The following is a 27,383-nucleotide window of genomic DNA, read 5'->3' as shown; positions in this document are numbered from 1 at the left end:
GTGGTCCTCAAAATAGGCAAGCTACTTCACCCTCCAGTCAGATAATATTTAAAATTTTGTTTGGTTTTTGCTAGTTGGATAACAGAAACTCAACTTTCAAACAAAATTAAGTTCATATGTTCTCTAAAGTATCTGAAATACAGAATAAATTTGCACATATAACAATGACAATTTCTAAAAAGGGAAAAAATGAATGGCATCTGAATGGTAAGGCTTTTTAAATTTAATTTACTGGTTTAAACTAGTTGGAGAAAAGATATTTTATTTCACCACAAACTCATAATTTTGGAATTTCTCCCTGATATATTTTTCAAGTTTGTATCAATCTATCTGTTTTAGAACAGGAAATTTTTGTACTTAGTCATTAAAATAACCCATCCCTAAGAGATCACCGCTAATTTGGGGCAAAATCTTGTAGAAATACCTGGTTGGAATTCTGAAGCTGAAATGTAAGTGTCCTCTGTCTTTGGATGGATCAAACTTCAGATTTCCTTCCACCATGGCAGAGGGATTCAGATTCAATGTTATTTGATATAATTCTAAACCATATAATCAACTTACCCAAAATATTTACCAGATGATACATAAAGTTCTTTAAAAACTCCTAAAAGAATATTGCATCCAATTAGAACCAATAGTTAATGAACTACACATTTATTCAATTGTAAGGGATTAAAAACGTAATTCTTTTAGTTATTGATTGCTAACAGAAAAGCAATTTATGAAATTTCTTTTCAAAATTAAGAGTTAGTTTTGACTGGGGAAGGATATTTTACATCCTGAGTAAGATAGAGATTTGATGTATTCTGGTTCATTTTTTTCATTAAAAGAAAGATGAATATGCTAATGAGTCTAGTGGCAAGCAAGCAATAGACGATTGCTCAATCATGATATATGAAGAACAGGATAAAGATTGATGTTTGCAGAGAATTACCAACATATATAAATCAATATAAACCAAATGCACTCCTAATCACTGATAAAATATTTAAGATCCCCACATTCATTCAGCTCTTCTAAGCATTTATTTTCTAAGATAGCAGCAAGAGCTAATTAAAATGCTTTGGGTTTATTTTCTTCTTTTTTGTTTTTGTACCAGTCCTGCAAACAGAGGTATCTACACCATTCTTACATGGCCCATCTCTTTCAAGTTTTACAAATATTTAGCAGCAAATAAAGATTACAAAACTCTATTCTCACTGCTTTCTCCTCTTTATGACAGGCAAATTAAAAGCCAGAAACAGGTTTTTTAATGACTTCTAAAGGGCTCTGTTTGATCATATCTGCTCCTAATGCTGTCTCTCAGTGGCAAAAGTACCTCTGCCTTCAGTAAGGGCAGCACTAGGTCAATCTTGAGCTCCTGGGCAAATTTCAGTCTGTCATACCAAGCAAACTGGATGTAAGCAGCAGGCAGGCAGAGTGCTCCTGAATTTTATATAGGAAAATGGCCTGAGTTATTCTTATGTATGGGATGAGCTCAATGCCTTAAACAGGCACCATCTTCATTAGTGCCTTTTGCAGATAGAAAGAAACAAAAGAAAAATTTCATTAAAAGATTATTTTTCGAAGGCTGGAATTTTGGATATTTTTGTTTATGTTTTATATTTAATCCACTCAGGATGAAATAAAATTGGTAGTTGTTAAAAATTCAACCAAAAATATATTCTAATTTATTGAGGCTATTCAAATCTGTGGACAAATATCTCAAACTCATCCTGATACTGTAAGCTCAGATATCTGGTCTCACAATATGCTTGTTAGGCAGTCACATCCTAAAATACAAACCTTACTCTGGACTGCACAACCTTTTTATTTATTTTAGACACAGAAGAGAGAGTTTTATTTGGCTTGGACTGCTCATTCTGTCATTTAGCCCTTGCCTTTACAGCCAAGTTCAATCTACAAAGCCTTACTGCCAACCAATCATGAGGTGAAGCTGATTGAAATTCCATACAGCCACCACTAGTGAGAAACAGCAAGTGGAGGAAAAAAGCTGATCAGTAAGAAATATTGAAACATTTCAAGGAGAACTGTTTTTCTAGAAATGACACCACAGATGCGAGCACACTATTAAAAAAGCAAGGCTATTAATTGATAAAGATGGTTTTGCCTTTTGGAGAGTTGCTGGTTTTTCACTACATCATTTCATGCATGAGGAAAAATCAGAGTGAAAGAAATTGCTAAAGACACTAATTAAATATTGTCAAGCCTTAGACAGAAATTTTTTAAAAGCTATCTCAGGACATAGCTAGCATAATTCAGACAAAAACCAAGGGATTAGAATTCTTTAAGATGAAGAATGTTAAAGACAACAAAATAATACAACAAAAATCAACAAAAAAACCCCAATAAAAATCCGCCAGATGTAGAACTTAAGAGAATAGGAGTTGGATATTTACACTTACCTTATACCACACATTGAATATTCTACATTTTAAAGTATATTTATAATAGCAAAAAGTGCTTATTCTGGTGCTAAAAAAATCTTTGGATTGTTGAAATTATTTAGTCCTCAATCCTAGCATTTATAAGTAACCTATGTATGCTTACAGTTTATAAAATACATTCCAGTATGCTTTTTTCCTAAAGTAAAATACAATTGAGCAGGAAGGAAAGAAGCATTACATAAACCAGCTAATATAACAGCTAAAGATTATAACTTATATGGGCAACAAAAGGTTTGTTTTGATAAATTTTTGAAAGGGAGTAGAAGTAGCAGGAATATGTGAGCCTTCAAATTCCAGTTGCTATAGCAACTGGTGGTATTTTTAGCCATCATAACAACTTTAACAATTGTAGAGAATATCAGTGCTTCTCTCTTCAAATATCAGTGCTGATCTTTCCCTGTTTTTCCAAATAGAAGCCTGTATGTTGCTGCAGTGAAGGAAATTCTAAACAGTGTTTTCCACATATGAAATAACTTGCATGACATTTTGCCAGCTTTGGCTCAACTTGCAGGGAAAACATTAAAAAAAAGAGGGTCTAATCATTTGGCCTTTAAATACAATTATAGAAGAATTAGGATTGAGTCCTAGAACGTTATGGAACTCACTCCTTTTTGAACCAGTTAGGAATTTAATTTTTTTTTCTCCTTCTGTAGGTATTGGTAGTTACAATTTTTCCAATTCTATGTCCTTTTAGGACACATATGCCTCATTCCCTTTAGTTTCCTCCCTATTATATAGCTCACAATAATTTTCTAAGTCCAAATTTCTTTTACACGAAGAAGTCACTTAGAAGAAGGCAATTCAAACCATAAGCAAAAATTCCCCAAATATTTTCTTGCTATAGGTCACACAGGAGCCACTCTTCATTCTTAATGGAAAACCTTATAAAAGACAAGATGTGTTTTAGATTTTTTAAACTTCTTTCCTATTTCTATTCCTTCCAATGGGCCTGATTATGGCTGAAATCCTGACTCCAAACACCTACAGAGTAGAGCAAAACAGTTGCTTATAGCAGTCTATTACTTCTATATGTATAAAGTGTATGTAAGTTATGGCTTTTGATTAAGGGTACAATTTATCTGTCCTTAACCAGATGCACACAGCCCAGGAGTCACAGCCATGACAGCATAAGAGTAGAATTCAACCAGTCTTGATGCCAGCAATAAAAATCCCAGAAATGCACTGTAATAATGTAGAAGCTACAATTTCTTTCTTCCATAAATCCCAACTTATACCCAAGGCAATCATCATGAGCAGGGTATGTTTATACACTACCTAAATCTTAACCACAGTTTAAAACAAAAGGGAGCAAAAGCTAGGTCCTGCTTTACCTGTTGCATTTTCCTTTAAACATAAGCACACATTTAACCAAAATACATCCTCTGAAACAGCTAGTCTGCCCCAGCTAAATTCCAAGAACACAAAGGACAGAGCTGAAGGGTACCCAGGACATGCAGGGGCTTGATGTAAGAACACTTGTTGCAGTGGAAATAACAAGAATCAATAGGTGTGTCTTGCATAACTTTATGTTGGCCTGTAATTCTTCTGCAGATGATGTCACAAAAAAAAAGTGCATTATAAGACTTGCATATATTCACTATGACCACAGAAAATTATAAGGTGAAACTGTGTATGAAATATGATTTCTTTTCTTATATATATATATATATGTATTTTGGTTTTATAGATCTAAAATGGTATTGACCTAAAAACCAATATATAATTTACATCCAATTTTAAAAACAGCCACAGATATTTATCTTCTGAAATAATCTGAATAAATCATAGAGGCTTTTGTCCCCAATTAAAATGAGCTATTAAACACTCTTGGGATGTATATTAACAAAATTCCAGGACAAACCAAAGGCAACAAAGGGTGACTATACTTTGAATGCCATACATGTGCCCTCACAATTCTCAATTATTTTTATTTTTAAGCCTTCTCAGTAAGCAAAGCCCAGCCCAATTATGCAGATAATGCATAACCCAGACTGAGGTTATGCATTAGCCTCCTGTTGCATGTGGTCATATTACCTAAGAGACACTGAATAGGGGTTTAGAGTCTTTGGTATCTAGCAGTTTATTTTTATATGGGTGCATGGACTGCAACCCAGCCTGCAGCCAGCAATTTCTTGCAGTATCTGTTCAGCAGCCAAAGTGAATTCTCATCATCCACAACCAATAACCCATTATGCCTAAATTGCCTGGGTCTCACGGTGCTGCCAAGCACAGCAATCTGTTCTGTTTCTGTTTCTTGCAGAAACCCAGGAGTAAACCCCACCAAAGACAGCCAGATTATCCACATGTGCAAGATCCATCCCTTGGCTGGGACTCCAATCCCTTGGCTGGTCAAGCCCTTTGCTGCAGGAGGTCACCAGGCCCATCATCGTTCACTTTTAAGCAAAAGCTGCATTTGCCTTTCAAATGCATGGCAAACGTAGCTCTGCTATTACTTTTTGCCAACACAAAACTGTGTTTCCTGACTTTTCACATAGATTAGACTGAACTTTTTAAAAAAGTTATTTTTGACACAAGAGAGTACAGCAAGAAGAGGCTATTGAGAAATATATTCAAAGACCCAGCCAAACTAATCTGTGAAGCTCAGTGAACAACATCATACAATAATTATTTACCAAACTTAAAATGAATTCACTTTGTCCCTGGATGAATCTCCTGTGTTTATTTTTTTAAACAAAATGCTCTTCAAGTTTTATCGTTAGGACACAATATCTAAATTTTGAAGAACACCTTAGGGCTTTTTTTTTGTTCTGCCTCCTGCACTGAGCACACTCCATCTTCTTCACAATAAGTACTGCTTCTTGGATGAATTCTCACATTTGGAAGCAAACCAACCCAGATGGATCTGTCTACATGAATAAGGTAGGTTTGGCAGCAAGATACTTGCACATAGTGGTAAATCAGTGAGGGAAGACACCACATTATCAAATGTGGTCCAATAAACCAAAAAATAATCTGACCTGAGATTTTTTAGCAAGATAGCTATACATACAAATATACTTATTTTCAGCAAAATTATTTTTAAATTTATCTGTTCACTAATTAAATCATAAATCAGTCTAATTTTAACAGTTTTGTTGTCATAAAACAAGAAACAGTACAAAACAGTACAAAATTCTATAATTATTTGTTCCTGAGTTATGGGAAGGTTGCTGACTTTTTTTCTTTTGTTAATATCTAAAGGCCTTTTTGATTTCATCAGGTAAATAGAGAGCAGGAGTATCATATGATTTAGGTAAGAAGTCAGAACTACCAAGCATAATAGGGATGGCAAATAGTCAATATTTAATTTGCACAGCAAGTTGTTTGCTGTCACATTTATGTGAAGAAAGAAAATTCTTTTCCAAAAATATATATGCAGTAGATTTTTTCTGTAAGGGCATCGGAGAGAGTAGTAATTCACATTTTTAAAGAAAAAATATATCTCAACTTCAAATTTATCATATTTTCTATTTTTCAAAATAACTACCCACATTACTTTCATTTTGTTTGTGGCTTTCCTTTTTTAAGTAGCACAACTGCTTTCACAGACCAGAAACCTTATGTTCCAGGGCCAGTTTGTGCCCAAGTAATGTAACTTCAAAATTTAACTCAAAGGCCAGTATCAATGGTTTTGTGACAGAGGACAAATAACAGTTCATGTCAATACTACCTTGAAAAAGAGATTTTTAAAATCCTAAAGTCAGGACATGGGCTCTAGCTTCAGGCATTTCTTCTTTTCCATATGTTTGGAAACTGTGTTTATACAAATGTTTATAGAGATAAGCATGCTAAATAGATGCCAATCACAGAGAATCAAAGATGAAACACTACAACGATTTGCATATGCCTTAGCTTGTACAAAGACACAATAAAATTGTCCCTAGTAAGTCTGACAGTGGGTTGTGAGACCTGAGGCTACCAGTCAGAGTATCTCCATTTCTTTCCAGAGGGGGTTGATTTGGGAGGAATATAAACCATCCCAGGCAAATATAAAATGCATCTCTTCAAGGAAACATAACATCACAGCACAAAACATTCTGCTTTTATGTCTTATCTTTTTAGCTCAGTCATATTTAAAGATCTCTTCAAGACAGATTAGAAAAACAGATATAGCAGAAAGGATTTTAAACCCAAGAAAATAATCATTAACATTAAAAAGAAGAAAAATCTATAAATGTAAATGTTTCAAAACAAAACTCTATGAATAAACAAAATCCCATATTTCCATGATTGCCCCACTTTTTTTTTTTTTAAAGAGAACAAATAAAATTCTATCTGTTACAGAAAAAAAAAATATTCAAAGCTGATTGCCAAACTGGCATTTATCAGAACAGCATGAATCAAAGCAGCTTGTTTTGTCTTGCTTTCACTGAATTTTGGTTAAGAGTTTATTTTTTTCTTAGTTGTCATGGAAATATATACAGAACAAATTAAAGCAGATAAAGCACTTCTGATAAAAAAAATTAAGTTGTTCCTACTTGGGCTGTGTTGATTAATACTTTCTGAGATACTTAGGAGACTGTGCTATTCATATATCATTTGATACTAATTTGAAAGTGCATTTTATGACACTAATGCTTTATTCAGTCAATTGTCAAGCTACTATGGAAATTTTAATTAGTTTTCCAGAATTCAACAATGTATTTTACATTTTTAGCATTTTTCAGCATTTGCAATGACAGTAAAAGAGGAAAAAAAAGAGGAACAAAAAGAAACAGAGAAAGACTAGAAGGAAGAAAGAAGTATAAGCTCGCTGTTTCTATTTATAGATTTTAGTATCTTTGTATTTTAATAATATTCCTTTCTCTGCTACACCAATCTCTACAGAAGAATGTCACAGACATCTTTCATGAAAAATCCTTTCTTAGGATTTTTCCTTGTGAGAAGCTGCAGTTTCAGCAACCAAAAGTAAACAATGGTTATCTGCTGCTGTGGAATGCAACAGGTAGACCTGTGATTGGTCTCCTGTGGATGTTTGGATTTACTGACCACTCATGGCAGAGCTGGCTCTTGCTCTGTCTGAGACACAGATCTTTGTTATTCATTCTTTTCTATTCTTAGCTTAGCTAGCTTCTGAAGAAACCTTTTCCTTTCTATTTCTTTTTAGTATAGTCTTAATGTAACATATATCATAAAATAATAAATCAAGCCTTCTGATCATAGAGTCAACATTCTCGTCTCTTCTTCATCCTGAAAACCCTTGTGACCATGGTCACAGAAGAATAGCAGTAAAAGCTTGAACTCACCCCATCTTTGGCAGTTCTAGGTGTATTTCAGTACTGTCCTCTGGTGGAATCAGCTAACACCTTTCATGTGGTATGATAAACTGGATTTTGGCAATTAAGGGAATATTCTGGAAAATACTCTGGAAAATGTCACAGCTTGGAGCAGCTGCAGCCTGACAAAAGGTAAAGGTGGCACAAGGATGCCATGACGTGGCCTACATGGTTGGGATAAGAAGGGACTCACCTGCATCCGGATATGAACTGTCCCAGCTGAATGGCAACTTCAGGCTCTTAATTCTGGCATACGGCATGCGACACCCATGAGGTGGATATTGTAATAGCAGATATATCCTGAAGGGCACTGCCCAAGGAATAAGCACATGGAAACAAGGTAACCCTTGTCTGGGTCCCTTAAGATCAGTACAGTCAGTGGGGCCAGGTCTCTTATTCCAATTCAGCACGCGGGAGCTTGAAGCTGGGATTGATGGTTGGTATTTTGAGTGGCTCATTAGGCAGATGAGCAGTGTAAGTTCCTACACTGCCAATGTGGCATTTCACTGGTCAGCAGGCCCTGGTTGGTAAGCAGCACCCTAACAATTGAAAATGTCAGATTCCAGAATTAAAGCAAATACAGTGCTAATCAAACCCTAAACATCAACATTCTAACTAATGTTGGGAGTAGGAATAACCATGTTCTTTTCAAGTTATTCAAAACATTTGTACTGATTGTAGTTTAATTTTTGTATGCATAAAACTACATCCAATGTACTTAATTTCAAACCACCCATTACATCAGTAAAAAACAACCTATTCTCAGTATAAAAATCCTCTCTTATTACTGAATATGTACATGTGAAAATGGATAGGAATTTGTTAAAACGATAATCTATTAAATCATATGTAACATTATTCAAAACTCACTAAATCAGCTTTGGATCAAACACAAGTTTTCTTATTGTTTTAGAGTGAAACAGTTTCTGGAATTGAAACATGCAAGCCATGTCTGAAAGATTATTATTAACTTTCTATTCTTTTATCAAATAAAGAAAAAACCCAACTCCCTGCTGGTCTCGGAAGACTGTAGATATAAGGGTCTCTCCAGGTGGGTATTATCATGTAGGGAAATGAGTAGATAATTATGGAATTGCTAAGAGTCATAATTACAGGATGCTAATAGCTGGCATTTTAATTATTTGTATTTAATTGAGAAGACAGTTGGAATTCGGGGTTGCAAAAGTACATCAGTGGCATAGATACTTTTAATTATACACTCATCACACATCTTTCCATCATAGATTGTGCTCACAGGTACCATCCAAAGCATTTCAGAGTGCAAGGAGGATACAGCTGGAGACACTTGCAACTTAGCACTAAGATGTTGTCATCACCGATGCAAAGTTTGGTTTATGCTTTTAACACTTTTAAGATTCACAGAATCAGTTCACTTGGAAAAGACCTCTGAGATCATCAAGTCCAAACTATGACTGAATGCTACCATGTCAACTAGACCATGGCACTGAGTTCCACATCCCATGTTTTGCTAAACACCTCCAGGAACTGTGACTCCAGCACCTCCCTGGGCAGCCAATAACTAATCACCCTTTTCTTGAAGAAATTCTTCCTAATGCCCAAGTTAAATGCCCCCTTGGTGCAGCTTTAGATTATGTCCTCTTGTCCTGCTGCTGGTTGCCTGGGACAAGAGACTGACCCCCACCTGGCTACAGCCTCCTTTCAGGCAGCTGTACAGTGATAAGGTCACCCCGAGCCTCCTTTCCTCCAGGCTAAACAACTCCAGCTCCCTCAGCTGCTTCTCACAGGACTTGTGCTCCACATCCTTCACCAGCTCCATTGCCCTTCTCTGGGGCAGCACCCAGAGAAGCTTCTCACGCCACAATCTCCATGTCCTCCTTGGAATGAAGGGCTCAGAACTGGACACAGGATTTGAGGTGAGGCCTCACCAGTGCCAAGTAGAGGGGGACAATCACTGCCCTGGTCCTGCTGGCCACACTATTGCTGATCCAGGCCAGGATGCCACTGGCCTTCCTGGCCACCTGGGCACACACTGGCTCATGTTCAGCCATCTGTCAACCATCACCCCCAGGTCCTTTTCCACTGGGCATCTTTCCAGGCACCCTTCCTCCTACCTGTAGTGCTGCATAAGGTTGTTGTGAAGAAATACAAAATGCATGTGTCTGCTAAAAAGAATTTGATTAACGTGAACTAACCACAAGAAAGGATTTTTGGAACCCCAACTGTGAAAAGGATCTAACTTTGTGCTATGGTACATCTACGTTAAAATACAAGTCTGTATATAGATTAGTAAATTCTAGTTTCAATTTCAAAAAGTGTGACCATTGGTAATTTTACATCCTGATATTCCTCTCTGAAGAACAAACTTTCTCTTAAATATTTAAAGCTCAATATCAAATATTATTTTAGTATACTAAAAGACAAGGCTGCTCTGCCCTGAGAAATGTCCAAAGACACTTTCAAGTTACTCTTATTTGCTTTTCAAATAGTTATTCAAATAATATAGCTAATTAATCCCTTCAACTTCTTTTTAAGTTTGTCTAATGACATTTTTTAAAGTTGTGCTATTTAATTTAAAACACTACATTGAATTTTGAAAAAGGCTTGTTTTTTTTTTCCTTTAGTCTACACAAGCCAGAGTAGAAATTTGCACTTGGCTTTTAAGATCCTTCAAATCACTTTTGAACACATTCTGACAGATTTCTGTGCCAGATGGATGTGGATCAAGAATGTATAAACATATGGCAGGAATGGTAACCAATATGCTCCTAGAAGTGTATAATGATTCATTTCAAAATATATATCCCAGGTTTATTAATAGTCTCTCTTCATATTTTTGAAGGGTTGAGGTTTAGAATAGCATAGTTTATATCAGTTTTCTCCAGTGAAGTACCAGCCCAGCAGAGCCTAACTGATAAGTGCCCAGAATGATTGCAATGCTTAGTTACAGGCTTTTAGGCAGTAAAAGGCAATGCAATCATCCTGCATCAGCACATGTTCTGTCATCCTGAAAACAACTGACATGCTTTATTCCATCCACCCTGTTTCACTGTCAGCCAGTGACGTCAATAAACAATGAGAAATAAGGGCCTTTGGTTTGCTTTAATTTGTGTGTGTGCAAATAATGACGTGTTTCATGTGAGTCAATAAATACATTGGCTAGACTAACAGTAAATGAAACCAGGAGGCTGTGCCCTCACACTGCTCTTGGAATCCTTCAGATACAATATTAGACAGTGAGGTAAAGATCTTTTATCAGCTCTTTCTCTCAGCACTCATGAGACCCTCTTTAGTGATTTTCCCTCTGTATTTATTAGTACACATACTGGTTCTACAGCCTCTTACTTCTGGGAAAAAAAGAACAACAACCCAAAAAACACAAACAAAAAAACCCCACCAAAACAACAAATGAAAAGGAACAAACAGAATAAGAGGGAAATTGGCATCAGTATTTTTTGGAAGCCAGTTTAACACCCTCCATCTCCCTGGCTTCTTTGTGATGACTCATCAAGCAGCAAGTTTCAGATTTTTAAAAGGCATTCAGTACCTACAGATAAAAATGTCATTAAGGACAAGGTGTCACAAAAACATTCTGCTCAAGTGCACTAGTACATGATAGACTTGGCTTCTCAGGCCCTATGCTACTTAAGGCCAGATTATCCAAAAAAGCTCTTTGAGATGTAGCCATGCACTACACTTAATATTTGTCTTTCAACATCCTCTGACATTGTAATGACTTATAACTAATTGTTTTGAAGTAAATAACTACATTTATTTCTCAGAAGTCCTGATTTAAAAACAAAAAAACAATATGTCAACACATCTTGATATTTCCTTTTGTCACTTCACTCCCTATTCAGAGGCTCAACAAAGCAACTCAACTGGGCACTATCTAATTTATCTGCATCAGAGAATAGGAAAAGTCCATTCATCCTCCTTGTATAAGTTTTTTTCTCCAAAACCCTCTTCTATGTGTTCATCCAAGCATTGGGAATTTCTTTCTGTATTTTACTTTGCTAACAGCCTATTTTTTAGATTTAGTACTTACAGCTAGCCCTAGGAAAATGAACCATTTTAATTAGCTCAAAATAAAAGCTGTTTTCATTTTGCCATTTTATTTCTTCATGGTTTGTCCCTTATTGGGCTCCTACAACCAAATGTCTAAATGTCACTGTTTAGTACCAAGCAGATAAAACTGAGGATAAATGACAAAAATTCAAAACAGCACAGCTATGTTGTATCTCTGGAATTTCAGCAGTACCTTGGCATCCAACACCCATGTTTTCAACTTTAATGGCTCTACTGCTGTGGCTACTCATGCCCTAGGTGTTGGAGATCTACAAAGGCTGACAGGCTCACACATTACTCTCTGCTACTTCATAACAAATTTTACAGATGGATATCTGATTAGCATATCCAAGCTCTCTTTAGTTTAAAGAGTTCAGTACAAGCAGCTCTGAAGAAGGGTGAGCATTTTAGGCATCCAGGGAGATGAATGAGCTTTTGAAGAGCAGGTGAAAATTCATGCCGCTGTAGTTTCACTAAATTTGAAGCAAGCAATCAACACCTTCTAGATATGGCACTGATTAACTCAGTACATCAATATCTGCAACTGGAGCAAGAAGGTTCCTAATGTTCCTGGTGAAAAACCAAGAGAGATTAAAAATAAAATCTGATACACTCTTATTCATTCCATTTTCCATCCTCAAAAAAATCACTTCCCTCTGAAGTGCTAATGTGGTAAATCGGCATTTACCTACGCATTTCACCACTTGCATGCAAAATAGTGTAATTGCAGAAGTAAAATGAGCTGTGAAGAGCTGGAGAGCTAAATCTTTACTCTGCTGAACCACAGTACCCCAGAGATAGGTAGGTTTCCTCACAGCACTTTACATTTGTAAACAGTAAATTTACATACTATGTTTTTTCTATAGTTTTGCTGTAATTGCAAACTTTATCCTTTGATGTTTCTTGGCTCCTACTACTTTTTTTCTTTTTTTTTAGGAAAGACATTTTAGGCTGTGATTTTGCAAGCTTTTTTGACACAAATTCCTACTTTGAAAAAGCAATTTACTCAGGGATAGAGTGAATGGAACATAACTAAGCTAAATATGGTTCTGGTACATCAGATTAAATGGTACTCTTCTGACTCTGGGTATTAGTAATGCTTATGGGGAAACCATCTTCAGCTCTTGTAACCACCTAGCTATAAAAATGATGTGAAAACATGAGTATATTTTGGTTTGTTTCTTATTTCCTACCAAGTGACTATGAATGTGATTCACCTTTTAAAGTTTTTATTTCAAACTACAAATGTGAGTAGGGTAAATAACTGAAGTTTATTTTCATTATTATTAGAAAAATAGAAAGTTTCTGAGTGTACTGAGTTATGTGTCATCCAAAGTTAATTATATGTTACTCAAAATTTCTCTAATTTGACAAGTTTACAACATCTTGTATGTGCTGCAGATGTTCCTTTTGAATTTGTAAGTCAAATCTTAAGAGTTTAGATAGCTATACTAATAGCTCACATGACTTGAGAAAGCAGGATAGTTTATTCATGCAATTACTACTACATTAAGCAGAACTTACATGCACGGGGAACTGTTACCCAATGGAAAAGGTGTAGTTGTTGAAAACTCTATGTAAAGAAATGTAAATATTTTCAAATAGAATTTGGCAAAAGATGAGCATTATTTGGTAATTCAACCCATGAAAAAGATACTTGAGGTCATGTAATTTTTCCATGTCATGAAATTTATCACTACTTATCAAGCTTTAGTTTGACAGTGTGTAATATTCTATGTGCTCTAGGCAAAAAGCGTATTCCACAGCTTAGTACTATCAGTCTTCACTCTTTTACAACCATGACAGAAATGAATAAAAAGTTAAACATAGGATAGTAGTATAGGATAGAATGGATAGTGTCATCTTGTCCATCTTTTCCTGAGATGCTTGTGTTGATGTTGATTCTAACTCATGCTGGGGAATAGAAAACTGGGCCAGTAAGAAGGACTGTAGACATAAATGTAACTCAGTTTTTTTAAATAAATGATTTTTTTTTTTTTTACTTATTGACCATATGGTTAGGGTGGTCTTAAAACTGGAGAAGTTTCTCAGAGAGAATATTAGCCTGAATTCCTTTTTGATCTTTCATTTATGTAACCAGTCCTTCCAAGTTAGAAGCCTAGACCTTAAGCTCCATGTAACTATGTCTGCATTACAGAAAAGAAAAGTTACTGAAAAATCTTTTTCAACTTCTATAAAAGGAGACACTGAATTTCAATGTATGTGTACTATTTTCTGTATATATTTAATATCTTGAACCATATAATTTACAGATTGTGTTCAATCATGTTTGCGCCATATAAAGCCAAAGCATATTATTTTCAGAAGCTATATGAAATAAGTGTTAAAGTAAATTTAATATTTACAAACCCTGAATGACTAAACTGAAATACATTCAAAAACTGTCTCAATTAACATAGGGAAAATGGGCCTTCTCATGACTCGGGCCATAAAATCAACACTTGCTGATTTGACACATCTATAGGCATAACACTAATAGTACAGTACACAGGATTAAAAGCATAAATACATTTTCTTGCACATCATCCTGCCAACTCATGCAACAATAATGTAGACAGACCCCAATAATATACCAGAACTTGCAACACTTCTGTCCATGCTGGAGACCCAAAACCCAGGGATGAAGCAGAACTCTATTTTTCAGCAGGCCTGAAAAATAGACTCTGATTTATACTGGGAGAGCAGCTGGTAATAGCCATCTTTTCATTGCATAAGAATTGTGGTATTTTTTTTCTGTTTGCTCACGATCTTCTTGCAGAAACAAAATGCTAATATGAGAGTATTAGTTCCAAATAAACAACAGAGAAAATATTATTACATATTTTCTGCCTAATTTTCAGGGCACTTAAGTTTCCATTGACTTTCACGCCATAGTGATCATTTGCCTATCCATAAATTCATTGCTATACTATTATTTTAAAAATGCAAAATTGCATATATTACTACATAATAATAATTATTTTTTGTAACCTATGTAACCTCCATGTAACTTATACGAGCATTTTCCTCTTTTTGCTTGTGCCAACAGTATTACCTGTGGTCTTCACTTCAGCATGCAGTCCATATGTTCCTCCTCTATTGTGCAGGGTTATTCTTCAAGTGGGTTCTCAAAGCAGATGTTCAAATATTCTCTAACGTTCCCACAGAGACTTCAGATTGAATTGCTGCCCTCCATTTGATCCCACTAAGGGAAAACCCTGCTTCACAGATAGCAGTTGACAGATAAAAACATTTGGATGACCTCCTCTTCCCTCAATCAATACTTAATTTTTTTAAAAAATGTTCCACTGCTTTTGAAACTGGAGAAAACAACAGCAAATAAACAGCTAGATTGGCTGTTGTCAGAAAAAGTTGCTGGAAAAGTGATAAGTCTGTACTATGGGGAAGAGTTGAACATTTTCTCTGTAATGAAATGGCTTGGGGTGGGAAAACAGCAATATGTCACAGTCAACAGTGGACTAGTACTAGGCAGCAGTCAAAAAAGCAGCTTAAATTCTAGGCATTACTATGAAAGAAAAATGGAAGAAAACCCCAAAACATTACACCACAGTAGAAAACATCCTTCTTTTACCCCTTGAATCTCTTTCTCTCCAATTCCCAAAAAATGAACAAAAGAACTGGAAAAAAACAAGCAAAAATAAATTACACTTTCCATTTGAACAACTAAATAGCCCAGGACTGTTCAATTTGAGCAAAGAGGAGATCAAAGCCTACAAAATCATTAATTGTATGGACATGGTGAACAACTGACTAGATTATTCACTGCCTCTGTCTACATGAGCACTGGGCATAATGAAGTGAGACTAAGAGGTACAGGCTCGGAACAAACAAAAGGCTGTGATTCCCTACACACTGCTACGCTGAATTGTGAAACTCCTAGCCAGAAGACATGGTGGATGCAAAAAGTTTTGTGGATTCAGAGGAAGAGCGTGCAAAGTGAATTTCTAAATGTTACTGAATTGCAACCATATCAACACTAAATGCCTAAATATCTAAATGACACAAAGCTCAGGAAATCCTGTTCACCAAAATACAGTCAGAGAACAAGAGAATACCTTGAGGAAGATTTATATTCTCTTAAACTCTTTTTTATTTTTCTTCAGACATCAGCATATGCATGCCTTAGAGTCAGGATATCATGCTACATCAACTCATAGTCTGAACCACTGAGCTATTTTCACATTCTGAAGTTTTCCAAAAACAAGGCTAAGGTTTGACAAAATTTATAGTGGAAAAAATTCTCCCTTCAGGGTGAAATCTTAACTGGATAGATATAGATAAAAACATCAAACAAAGTAGAAAATCATACATTCTAGGGTCTAGGGTAGTCAGGCTTAATCTATGCTAGTCTGTCATTTGTAGGGTGAAGCAGCAACTTGAAAAACAGCTGCTCTCTATATTTAAACACTCATTTCACCACAGAGAGCATCTCTAGAGCTCAGAAGATTCCTGTGACAGCTTTAACTAGCTAGGCATTCAAGTTTGTGTTTTGTTGACCAGAACAGAGAAAACTGAACAATTATGGGCAGAGATAAAGCAAAGCTGCTGCCAGCAGTGTGATGGTGAGATCATTCACACAGCAATGAGGAGAATACCCGGACACTGAGACACTGACTTCACCTGCGCTTTGGTGGGGTGTGAATAATACAACAGCCAGCCAGACAAGCTTGTGTGATGCTGCATGTGAGCTCTGATGCTGCACTAAGGAACATTAACAGAAGCCCAGCACTGCCCCGCAGCTGGATTTAAGCTGGGCTGTTTTCAAGCAGTCAGGAGGAAGTGGAAAACCTGTAAGGAGCTACTCTCTATTTTTCACATTCCACACGATTTCCAGACAAGAAGCTGTTTACAGACCTACTTATCTCCTAGTGTCAAAAATTTTGACAGATCATGGGTTATTTCAGGAGAGATCTGGGTTCCCTTTTGAAATCTTGGGGGCTGGTTCCTGTTTTAAAAGCTTTGCCATATAGATAGATGTTAGTGTGCTATATCTAAATCAATTTTTATGGACTGTAATATTGACAGAAATGATCTCACCTCTGTTTCTGACCTACCAAAATATACAAAATTCAACAGCAGATAAAAGGAAAAAATCCACAAACATACACATGGCTATTCTTCTATGTAACATTTTGCCTTTCTTGCCTGCACACATATGATGCTCTTTTTGAATACATGCGAACAGATTTGCTACCATTGGCAGCTCTGAAAGGCATTCTTTTAAAAAGACAAATTGATGTACTAACAGTTGGGGTTTGGGCTTTTTTTAAAATATATGTAAACAGATTACATAGTTGTCATGAAATACTGGTTATAGAATTGTAACAGATAACTGTATCTGCTAACTTAACAAATAGGTTCACATGTTTGCTAGCACTGTGGGATTGGGTTATATATTATAGCTTATTTTGGGAGATTTTTGTTCTAAGTTCTTTTGAGGTCTGTGTTACTGTCAAGAGCCAAGAGCTTTGACAGCTGTTGCCAGTTCTATGAGGTTTGTTTAAAACAATAAGGGAGTTGCCTAGCAACATCACATCACACATTTGGTACCCTACAGTATCTCACATTCCCAACTACTCTGCACATCCTCACAACTTAAAGGGACACTGTCAAGTTAACAACCTTACATGAAAAGTGGATTTACTTCTCTTTCACCCATAATTAGATATATGAGGTGAGAGAAAGAAAATTTACATTAATAAAATATTATTTGCACTTTCTTTGCAGCAACATTTGATATTTTATCTCAAATTAGCAATATCTGTTATCACTTATGGCCACACTGTTTGGCTTAAAAATAGTTCAGTAAAAAGCCAAGTTTTCATAAAGAATTTTACCTTACTAACATAGATCTTACAAAATTAATGCTTTTTCTCTCTGTACATACAATTCCTATCACACACATTATTTGCACCACCAAGCTCTTTATAAAATATGGATTTACTTTCAAATACTAATTGGTTATTTTTTTCTGCTAGGTAGCTTTTGTAATAAAGTTTTTTAGGAAGACCCGTGGGCCCTTCAGACCTCAGGCAAAGTCACAGAGAGTTTAGGGTCCTTTGCTTATATGGACCACAGCCCTAGTTTGGGAGAAATTCTCCAACTGACCTAATATACCTTTTATATAAACATTTCTGCAAGAGTCATAGAGAAAGTTGCTTAGAAAAAAAAAAAAAAAAGAAAACCCAAGGAGTAAGAAAGTAATTTGGAGAGGTGAGGAAGACAAACTGTTCAATAGAGAGGTGAAATGAGATACTGTAGATGAAAGAAAAAAATTAAACCATTAAGAAAAAATGGGAAGATATATCATCATCAATACCATCTATACCTTTTTTTCATTTTTTGAGGATATGTTTCTATATATTTTGTTGGGTTTTTTTGTTTGTTTGTTAACGGCTACAAAAGCACCAGAGAGACAAAAAATATACAGCATAGCTTTCAAAGACAATAAGCATAATCTCAGGAATTTTCTTCTCTTTTCTCCATCCACAACAGCATAGTGAAAGGTCTTAATGCATTAAAGGCAGTTTCATTTTTATCTAATCCAGAATTCAAATAGATGTATTAAAAACGTAAAATAATTCAAAGGAATATGCAAATTTTTGCTACCCTCAGGCATCTGGAGAGTTGCCAGCACAATACTCCATGCTGCTCTTCAAAACTTAGAGAGATTCCCTAAAAGTGAACAGAAAAAAATTAAATTACAGAAAACCACACATACAGAGTTACACATTTGAGAAGTTGGGTGTCATTAACCTTGTACTTCAACATGTAATGACATTTTGGGAACTATTTGGTTCCAGTGGTTCAAAGTCTTTTGGGGTATTTTTAAAACATGAGCTTCAGCAAAGAGTTTCAAGCTCCTTAAATGTAACCATGGCACCATTAGATTGCTGCTCTGAAAACTTTTGCCACATCTCCCTTTCTTGCACTCCCACTGTAAGACACTGATTCTGTGGTTTGGAACCAGCTGTGATTCATAAACAGCTGCTACTGCAATACCAGATTCTCCATTTAAAGGCCAAAGATCTTACCTGAATTACTGAGCACACACATGTTTCCGGTGTATCATTTGAACTGCTTGTTTAAATAAACAAGCAGGTCAATAATAATGCCATAAATAATGCCAATAGCTGGGGGTTTTTTGCTTATTTTATATGATGAGGCAGCATTTGGGACTGAGGAATCATATCACACTAAATCCAATCAGGTCAGTAAAATGAAGCCAGGTGGCAGAAGATGGGGTCATGACTGAAGCTTTTGAAGGGCTACATCATATTAAGTGCCATGGCTGCTCAGCAAGTGCCTAAATATCATTGAGGATAGCAACACTTGCTACTTCAGAGGACATAGAAAAAATTAATATGAGCATATTTAGCTATGTATCAAAGCTAATTGCCCACCATCTGAAGAATAGGATGATGTAAGAAAAGAAACAAAGGAAAGGGTTAAAACCAATGCAAAATTCAAGACTGTTTCTGAAAGAAGGTAAACAAATGACAACAAAAAGAAATAGCAGCAATGACAAGTGGGTTGATGTCACATACAGGAAAATTCAAAGATGAATCATAAGATTAGACAGCTGCAGAGTAAGAAAATACTAGCTGTTTTTCCTAGTCAATGCATTTTGTAGACCATAACTGTACCCCTATTACTGATGTTTTATTCAGCCTCCTCAGACTTTAGCAATTATAAAATCCATCACCTCTTGTGACTTTTGGTGTCCCACCTCTCCACTTGTCAGTTTCTCTTAAATATTTCTTTTTTTTAACTGAACAAATTATGTGAGCATCTCAATAAAGGATGACGAGTAAATAAATTTAGAAAAGTACATACTTAATTTGACCTTGGGCAACCAACACTTCCCAAAAAAACTCCCTGAAATTCTGTAAACTCCCCATCAGTAGCTGCCTAGCCATACAAGTGTCTGATCTTTCATCACCTTGTTTTTCACTTCAAAGCTTCCCAGAGCCTATTATTATGCTTCTAAGAGCACCCCAAGCCAACAAAACATTGGCTGGGATGAATAGCTCCAAGACTACCTTCTATACAAATCCAATCGATTTGTATTTATTTTAATCAAAACATCATTGCTCACTTATCAAGCTGAACCTGTCAAGACAGATTCTCTCTGAAAAGAGTTTCTGCATTCTGCTAGGCATATTTCTATAAAGTACTTCACTCTAAAGCTTCAGTTACCCATTTCATTTGGGGATTGGTTCATTTCTCTAAAGTATGTAAGACAGAAAATGGCAATTTAGATGGGGTTTTTTTTTAATCAGAACACCTGCAGAATTAGCACATTTCTTTTTTTTTCAAAATAAGTAAAAAATCATGTCAAATTTTCTCAAATAAAGTTTTTGGTAGCTACCTTATCTACAGGGAGAAATTTTTCTCCACCTCTGAATAAGGATTTAACCTGGATTATTTTTGTCCTTTGTTTTTCCTTTTGGTTAGCTCTAAATGTGAGAAAGAAAACTTAAAATTGCTTGATGCTTTGGCTGCTTTGAATATCACAAGATTTCACTTGGTCTTTCATAGCCCACGCAGGAACCTTAGTTCCACACAGTATTCATAACACCCATACACGATACCACGGCTTCAACTCCCGATCTTAACTTCTCAGTATCAGAACTGAGCCTCATCATGTTTGATCAATGAAATGATTGTCACTATAGATGCATGTACTTACTATGCTACATGTAATAATCTGCTTTTGGTTTGCTGTTTGATTGGGCTTTTTTTTACACAAGAGCTAGGGCACCGATTATTCTTTATCTGTTCAATTAATTACAACCCAAATTTATGACTGTGAGAAGTAAAATTTAAGTATAGAGAATAGGCTTACACTGGCTCCATAATCACTGAAAAGCTTGGGAGAATGGCATTTACCACAATAACTAATCTTTTGCTTGGAGCAGACTGGTGTGGAACCATTAAGCAACTGGCAAGAAGCAAACTGTAGAGTTAAATATGCCATGCTTCAACTCTGACACCTAATCAAGCTGTAAGTTTCAATAATTTATGCTTGGCACATGTGCATTTCTTTCCTCAAACTGCCTGTGAAACATTGGACATTTCAGACAATGGCCAAAATTATTTCTTAGGTTGGAAAGAGTAAAACAATCAAGCAGAAGTATAAAAGGAGTAGGAAGAATGATTAAGAAGAAAAGCACATTGACTTGGTTACTACTGCAGTGAAATAGGTGGCAGCAGTAATGAAGTCCTCAAAACAGAAGGAGAAGGTAAAATGTTTTGGTTTACATATGTACAAGTAAGTTAACATCCACTGAAAAATTCCCCCTTTCTTTTCATATATTTTCACATATTTTGAAAGCAGGAAAATGGTGGCATATTTGGATTGATATATTTACCTTCAAATGCTACTCAATACAACATCAACAGTATCATAGGACAGGAATTTTCAATGATGTTAAATTTCCCAAAGTTGGTGGCACAGCCAACTTCAGCAGGAGCATAATTACATCAACACTTGGTATTTATGAAGGGGAAAAAAAAATTCCAAACAGGCACACAGGCACTGCAGCATAATCCAAATTCCTATATTAGCCAATTTGTTCTTTTGTACAGCCTATAGGAATATTTTGAATACTGGGCAAGGAGGCAGCTACAGTCATTGAATGAGGCACAAGACTTCCTTCAGCTGATTTCAGGAACCAAAATAAAATAGGGTAAAACTCAAACCCCACTTTTTTCCCTAGCATCTTTCTTATGAGGCCACAGAAGGGTGACAATACTGTCACCATTTTCCACTGTAACCCAAAAACTGTCCCATCTTTTCCAAACACCAAAATAAAGAGCAGGACTCTAATGCAGCATATAACTCTTTTTTGTGAAAGTAGAAGTATTTCTGTAAATTCCTTATTATTATGCACACTTCCCTGTCCAACCACTCAGGATCCACTCTGACAGTCACCTGAGCTGGAACCGAGGCCCCTCCTGCTACACACCCACATCCACAGTCAGACCACATTTCCCTCCAGTGTTGGCCCAGGACAGAATCCCAGACATCCCAGTTCCTAAAATAATTTAATCTCGGTACAATGACTAAATAGCAAAATAAGAGCTGGAACTGGTGCCTCAGAGGAAGGATCCTGAACTGAGGAACTCCTGAGCTTTTATACCCTCACAGTGTGAGTGTGCCAAATTCTGGGGGTCCCAGCTCCTGCTGTGTCTCTGAGTGTCCTCTCACCCAGCTGGGCCACAGGTCCCTGTGCCATTTGTTCAAAGGGTCAGTGCCAGGTCACAGCCTCCTGCCTCTTGACTGTCCTCACCCAGGGCTCAACCTGCAGCTGGTACTGCAGCTGCCCCCTGAGCTACCTGCACTACAGGGATTCCTCAACATAACTTCCTTAGCACCTCTCTCTCAACAGTTGAATCAAGTGACAGCAACATTAACTGGCTTTGATTATTCTATCTATGCATTTTTACCTAAGAAAGAAGTAATTAAACTTTCACTTTTGTTTTTCCTCCCTCCACAGTCAGATTACATGTTTGATTAAGGCAAAATACACAAGGATTAAGTCACTGCTTAACACGAATTTTTCATGATTTGTGTTTTGGATCAAACACAGGAAGGACTTGAATAAGCAATTCTTTGACCAGAAAGCAGGCCACTATCTACCTTCCCCTTATCAAAATAAAAAACACATCTAGATAGTCTATTTTAACAAAACAATGCCTACTAGCAAAGCTGTATTTACCTGAAAACATGCATCTGAGGCTCCGACAGATATACCTCAAACATCAAAAACCTAATTTTTATCTTCTTCATAAATGCAGAAAATATGCTCATAATATATTTTCTAGTAGCCGTCACTTTTTTCAGTCTTTCAGTCAAGACCAAGTTAAGATTATTTTTCATCTATTTTTTGTCTGCAGTGCACCTAGGGGTAAAATATCTACAGTAAGCCTGATTTCCTCTCACTGAGTGATACTGGATTCACAACAGTCCAAAACATTAGTGCATATTTCAATATTATCTGTCTACTATTGCCTCACTATAAACATAAATGAGCTAAATGTAAAATAGCTACCCTTTGAGATTGATTTAATCTCAAGAAAAATCATTACTTCTCAAAGTCAAATTAATATTAAAAAAGTGCATCTTCAGTGGTCCCATTCAACCTCAATGATGGTATGATTGCATAATTTCTGTTCCCCAAATTATTTTTCTCCAGCAGACAGCCTCACAACTGTGCAGATCAGGTATTTACTGTAGAAAAACAGACACATTTTTCTTTTCTGAAAAGGTGCTTAAACAGCTGAATAAGATGTCAGGGAAGGGGTTGAGCCACCACTCCTAGAGATATTTAAAGGATGTGTGGATGTGGCACTTTGGGACATGGTTTGTGATGGACTTGGCAGTGCCAGGTTAGTGTTTGGACCCAGTGATCTTAGAGGTCTTTTCCAGCATAAATGGTTCCATTATTCTTTGATGCAGTGCCTAAGAATAGATGCTAAAACACTATTATCACTATCATTACTGTTATTTACTTGACTGTTGAAGGGTAGAATTCACTGCTTTAACTGACATTGGCAGAATTTATAGATTTCAAAACAAATGCTTTAAAATTATGCTTATGGTAAATGAATTTTGTATGCTGTAGTAGTTTAATATGTTTCTCTTAGCCAGATTGTACCATCTTACTACACAGAGATGAAATGTTTAACCTTATGGACTGAAAATTCCAAATACCCAAACAAAGCTTTTCAAATTTTAGAGTACATTCCACATATATTATGTTTAATTACACATATTTATGTTTACATATAAAATTTCTCCCACGTGGACAGAAATTGATGAAATATATTTCATGTCTCTATTTCAAAAGAGAATAGGAAAATTACATTTTTGTAATTCTTATTTTCTAATTAATAATTTTTTCTAAATAAAATCAAAAGACAGCCTCTTTTCTGACTGGTAGTTTTGTGATTACTGAGCTGTAGTCAACACATTCTACTTTGGCTGTCATTTTACGATTAAAAAAACATAAATGCTCATTCATTTTTAAAAATGCCAAGAATGTGTTCAAACTGTAAATATAGTTATCTTGGAAGCTGTGCACCACAAAAAATAAGGCTTCTATCATTTCTGGGTTAAATTTGAGATTTTTGAATGTGCAGGCCAGAAAACAACTGGATTGCAGTAACTTCAGTCAACAAGAGGTAACACTTTGTACCAATATTTGAGCATAGCCCTGAAAATTTTAGGTGTATTGCAATTAAAATAGCCTGAGCACCTGAAGAAATGAGTTTCCTGTATTTTGTTTTAATTATTTACTTGAAGCTGATAGAATAAAAATATCCATACCCCTCTTAGAGACAAAAGCTATGAAATGTCATTCACTGTGTCAGTGATATTTAATTGTCATGTAAAAGCATCTATCGGACAAGAAGCCTGGTCATCTGTCACAATAAATGCACCCAAATACTTTATAACGACAGGAGATAACTTAAAAAGTCTTTCATCTATAGGAAATTACAACTGATGTCACTAAGAGCAACAAGTTAAATGAAACAATAACAATTACCAGAGAATTAAGACTTAATTCCTAAAGCAAGCAACACCCTCTTTTATTATACTCCTATATTGCCTTTTGAAGGATATCATGCCAATGTTTTACCCATGGTTCTATTGCCAAGTTTCAATTAGCTTCTGTTCCGAGCAAAGCTGGCAAAAAGAATTCTAGACTTAATATATCACTTTAAATAAGTGAGTAAATTCAACATATGGGCCAACTCACTAGCAAAACTTCTGTCCCATAACTGTCGTATACTGCATGTGCAATAAATTTAGTATGAAATAAACAAAGTATCAGGGTAGGCCAGCTTTAAACCTTTAAATTCCTTCTTTAATACTAGATTTTAACAAAATGCCAGTAAACATTCAGAAAAAAATCAGCTTTAATGAACTGCATCAAAACCTTTTTAAAAAATGAAAAAAGTCAGCTAGCAATTAGTTTTTAAATGCCTGTCTCCATGTCATCTTAATTAGTAGCAGATTATCATTTTTGGTTTGCCCTATTAGTTTCTCAGCATGATTGGTTTTGGCTTATACTATTTTGGGATAGTTCAGAATTACATTTTTCAGATTGGTTATAATTTAGCTATTTAATTACAGTACATTGCTCCAGCCAGTAGCAATCCCAAGAGAACTAATCATCAAACTAGAGTTGTGTACACATTGAAGGTATGCTGTAATTTTTTCTTATACTTTACTGAATATCTAAATCATATTACTTATTATGAGCTAACTGAAGAGTTCCATTTAATAACATAATCACAATAATTATTAAGTTCTACTGAAGATGAATAAAATCATTAAACATCTACTTGTTTATGGTTTGTTCACATGCTACATACAGTGGCATGTTGAGGCTGCCTTTAAAACAGTGGGTATATTAGCTATATAAAGTAGAATAATAATAATAATAATAACCAAAACAACCCAAACCTACTCTCAAACTGCAAATAGTCATCCAGGGAAGAGAAGTACAACAGAAAGGGCTGTTTGGACTATGATCTATAGTATACAGTATTGAGTAGGTACAACAATTCTGTTCAGCCTCAGAAGGGCAGATGCTGCTTGTGCATGCATCCCACTGTGCCAGTATGGGAAAGGAAGAGTGTAGCCTCAGAAGGGTTGAAATTTACCTCCGGCTCTACCCTTTGCAGAAATCATTCTTTGGAGCTTGTCATTCACTGTAGCTCTCACATAAATGCTGAGGGGCTGCATCAAAAGTAGTTGACATGGGTAGAGGAACCAGTTTGACTACTTTGGGTCTCCACTTGACATATTGGGTCTCCTCCATCCATATCATTTGGACAGCAAAAGATAATGTGGTAACAGGCTATTGTGCTTTCCTGTGCAGCAAATGCTACAGGGAGAGTGCTGAAAGATGCACTCAAAAGGGGAGTATAAGGAACTATCATTCCCACAGAAAGAGTTATCTGAGTTAGTTAGCACAAGCATATTGGTATATTTATAATGCTGGCATAGCTGAGCACTTTTTTTTATTTCCATCCTCCTTTGTCTTCCTTCTAAAGACCTGGGTCAAAGAAGGAATAGGAAATCCCTGGAATTCAATCTAAATGCCATCAAAACAAAACAATACATTTTTGATGCAGTATAGCTAGTATTTAACCTGAGCAAATGAAGAATGTAATGTTTACTTTCCTCTACATTCTTTCTCTCTGCAGTAGAAAAACAATGTCACAAAGGAGAACACTCTTGATTTCTGTGGCAACTGTTTACCACTGTTATTTAGGTGGGATTTAGCCCACTATAAACAATTATAAGATTAGATATTAGATATCACTTGCTAAAAACAGCTCTAAAACTCTCTTTACACTGAACCTGGAACAGGGTCAGCATTCTGATGCATAGGAAGAAAAACAAGCCTATCTACTCAAACGATGACCTAAATGTACATGTAGATGGGATATACAGGAATGAGAGATCAATTAGAAAAAAATGTTCCTGTAGACAGACTTATTGGTAACACTGAAATGTTTAGTAAAAGAGAAGCAAAAAACACCAAGAATTACTGTAAGCAACTAAAACCTGTGTAAATTATCTTTATGAATGGCACTGTAGAGTAATCATGGCATTCACCAAAAAAAGGGAAAGTATGTGAAATCTCACCTGCTGGTAGACAGAAAGAAAAATACCAGCTAGATGTTCTTTATGGTTAATAATTACATGCTGCTCAAACTGCATTGCTATGCAATAAATAGGCCCCACAAATGAAACTCTCACCTCTTACAACCAGTAACAACAATATGCCTCTCTGAGCTTTTCATAAGAGATTTTTATAGATAGTTCTTAGTAACATGATTCTCTTTTTATAAACAATGCTGACTTTATTTTAGCTAAGAGACTTAAAAGATAAGCAGGTTTCACCACTGCTTGTTTCAAACCATCATAAACCCCTATTATGTGCTTTTAAGCTTACTTCTTGTTTTGCTCAACTTGGGAAGTGTTTCTACATGATTACAAATGGATGTATGAACAGATAACAGGCTGAGATCCTTTGTACCTGGAAAAGTAGAAACAAGAAAACAAGGTTAACTCCTCCCCAAGCAGCACACAATCTAAGCCTAAGATGAGACTAAAGATAGACTGGAAACTATGAAAGGCATTTTCAGCAATGCCAAGTAACAAAATATGAAATAAAGAGTCCTCCAATTATGTGTCCCGTTTTAAATTCACTTAAGACATTCCTCACTGCTCCTTACAGCACTGGTTTCCATGGGTACCTGGGATGAGTTGAATGTAACCCATTCCCCATTTTTTCACTGCTTTTAAGGTGTGGGCTGGGTTAGGTACAACCAGCCTGCTGTGGAGCACAGGAAGTCCAAAGTGCCACTCCTCCCTATGCTTCTACAAATGAAGGGTCTGGTTAAGGTGGATAAAAACCACTGAGAAACTTCTCTTTGAACTACGGCTTCTGTTTTTCCCACACACAGACAATTAAATTTCTCAAGTATTTGGGAATTTCTGAAGCTGAAAAGCACTAAAAGTGTCAGGTCTTACAGTCTTCACTTAGTCACAAATGGAATGTAATAC

At 35.9% G+C, this 27,383-nt stretch overlaps 1 long non-coding RNA gene across 1 annotated transcript in view; it reads left to right on the top strand.

The window, feature by feature from the left end:
• The first annotated feature begins 12,485 nt into the window (after window positions 1-12,485).
• LOC139592296 (uncharacterized) overlaps window positions 12,486-27,383 on the top strand; it is a 44,742-nt gene continuing 29,844 nt past the window's right edge. Inside the window, exon 1 of the long non-coding RNA XR_011679954.1 lies at window positions 12,486-12,571. This is a non-coding gene — a long non-coding RNA (uncharacterized lncRNA). The remainder of the gene's footprint in view (window positions 12,572-27,383) is intronic.

Source organism: Agelaius tricolor, unplaced genomic scaffold (genome assembly GCF_023055355.1).
Source record: "Agelaius tricolor isolate 1412-34295 unplaced genomic scaffold, bAgeTri1.0.p SCAF_8, whole genome shotgun sequence".
Lineage (NCBI taxonomy): Eukaryota > Metazoa > Chordata > Aves > Passeriformes > Icteridae > Agelaius > Agelaius tricolor.
Note: the sequence above shows the minus strand (reverse complement) of the source record. Positions and strands in the feature narration are given on the sequence as shown.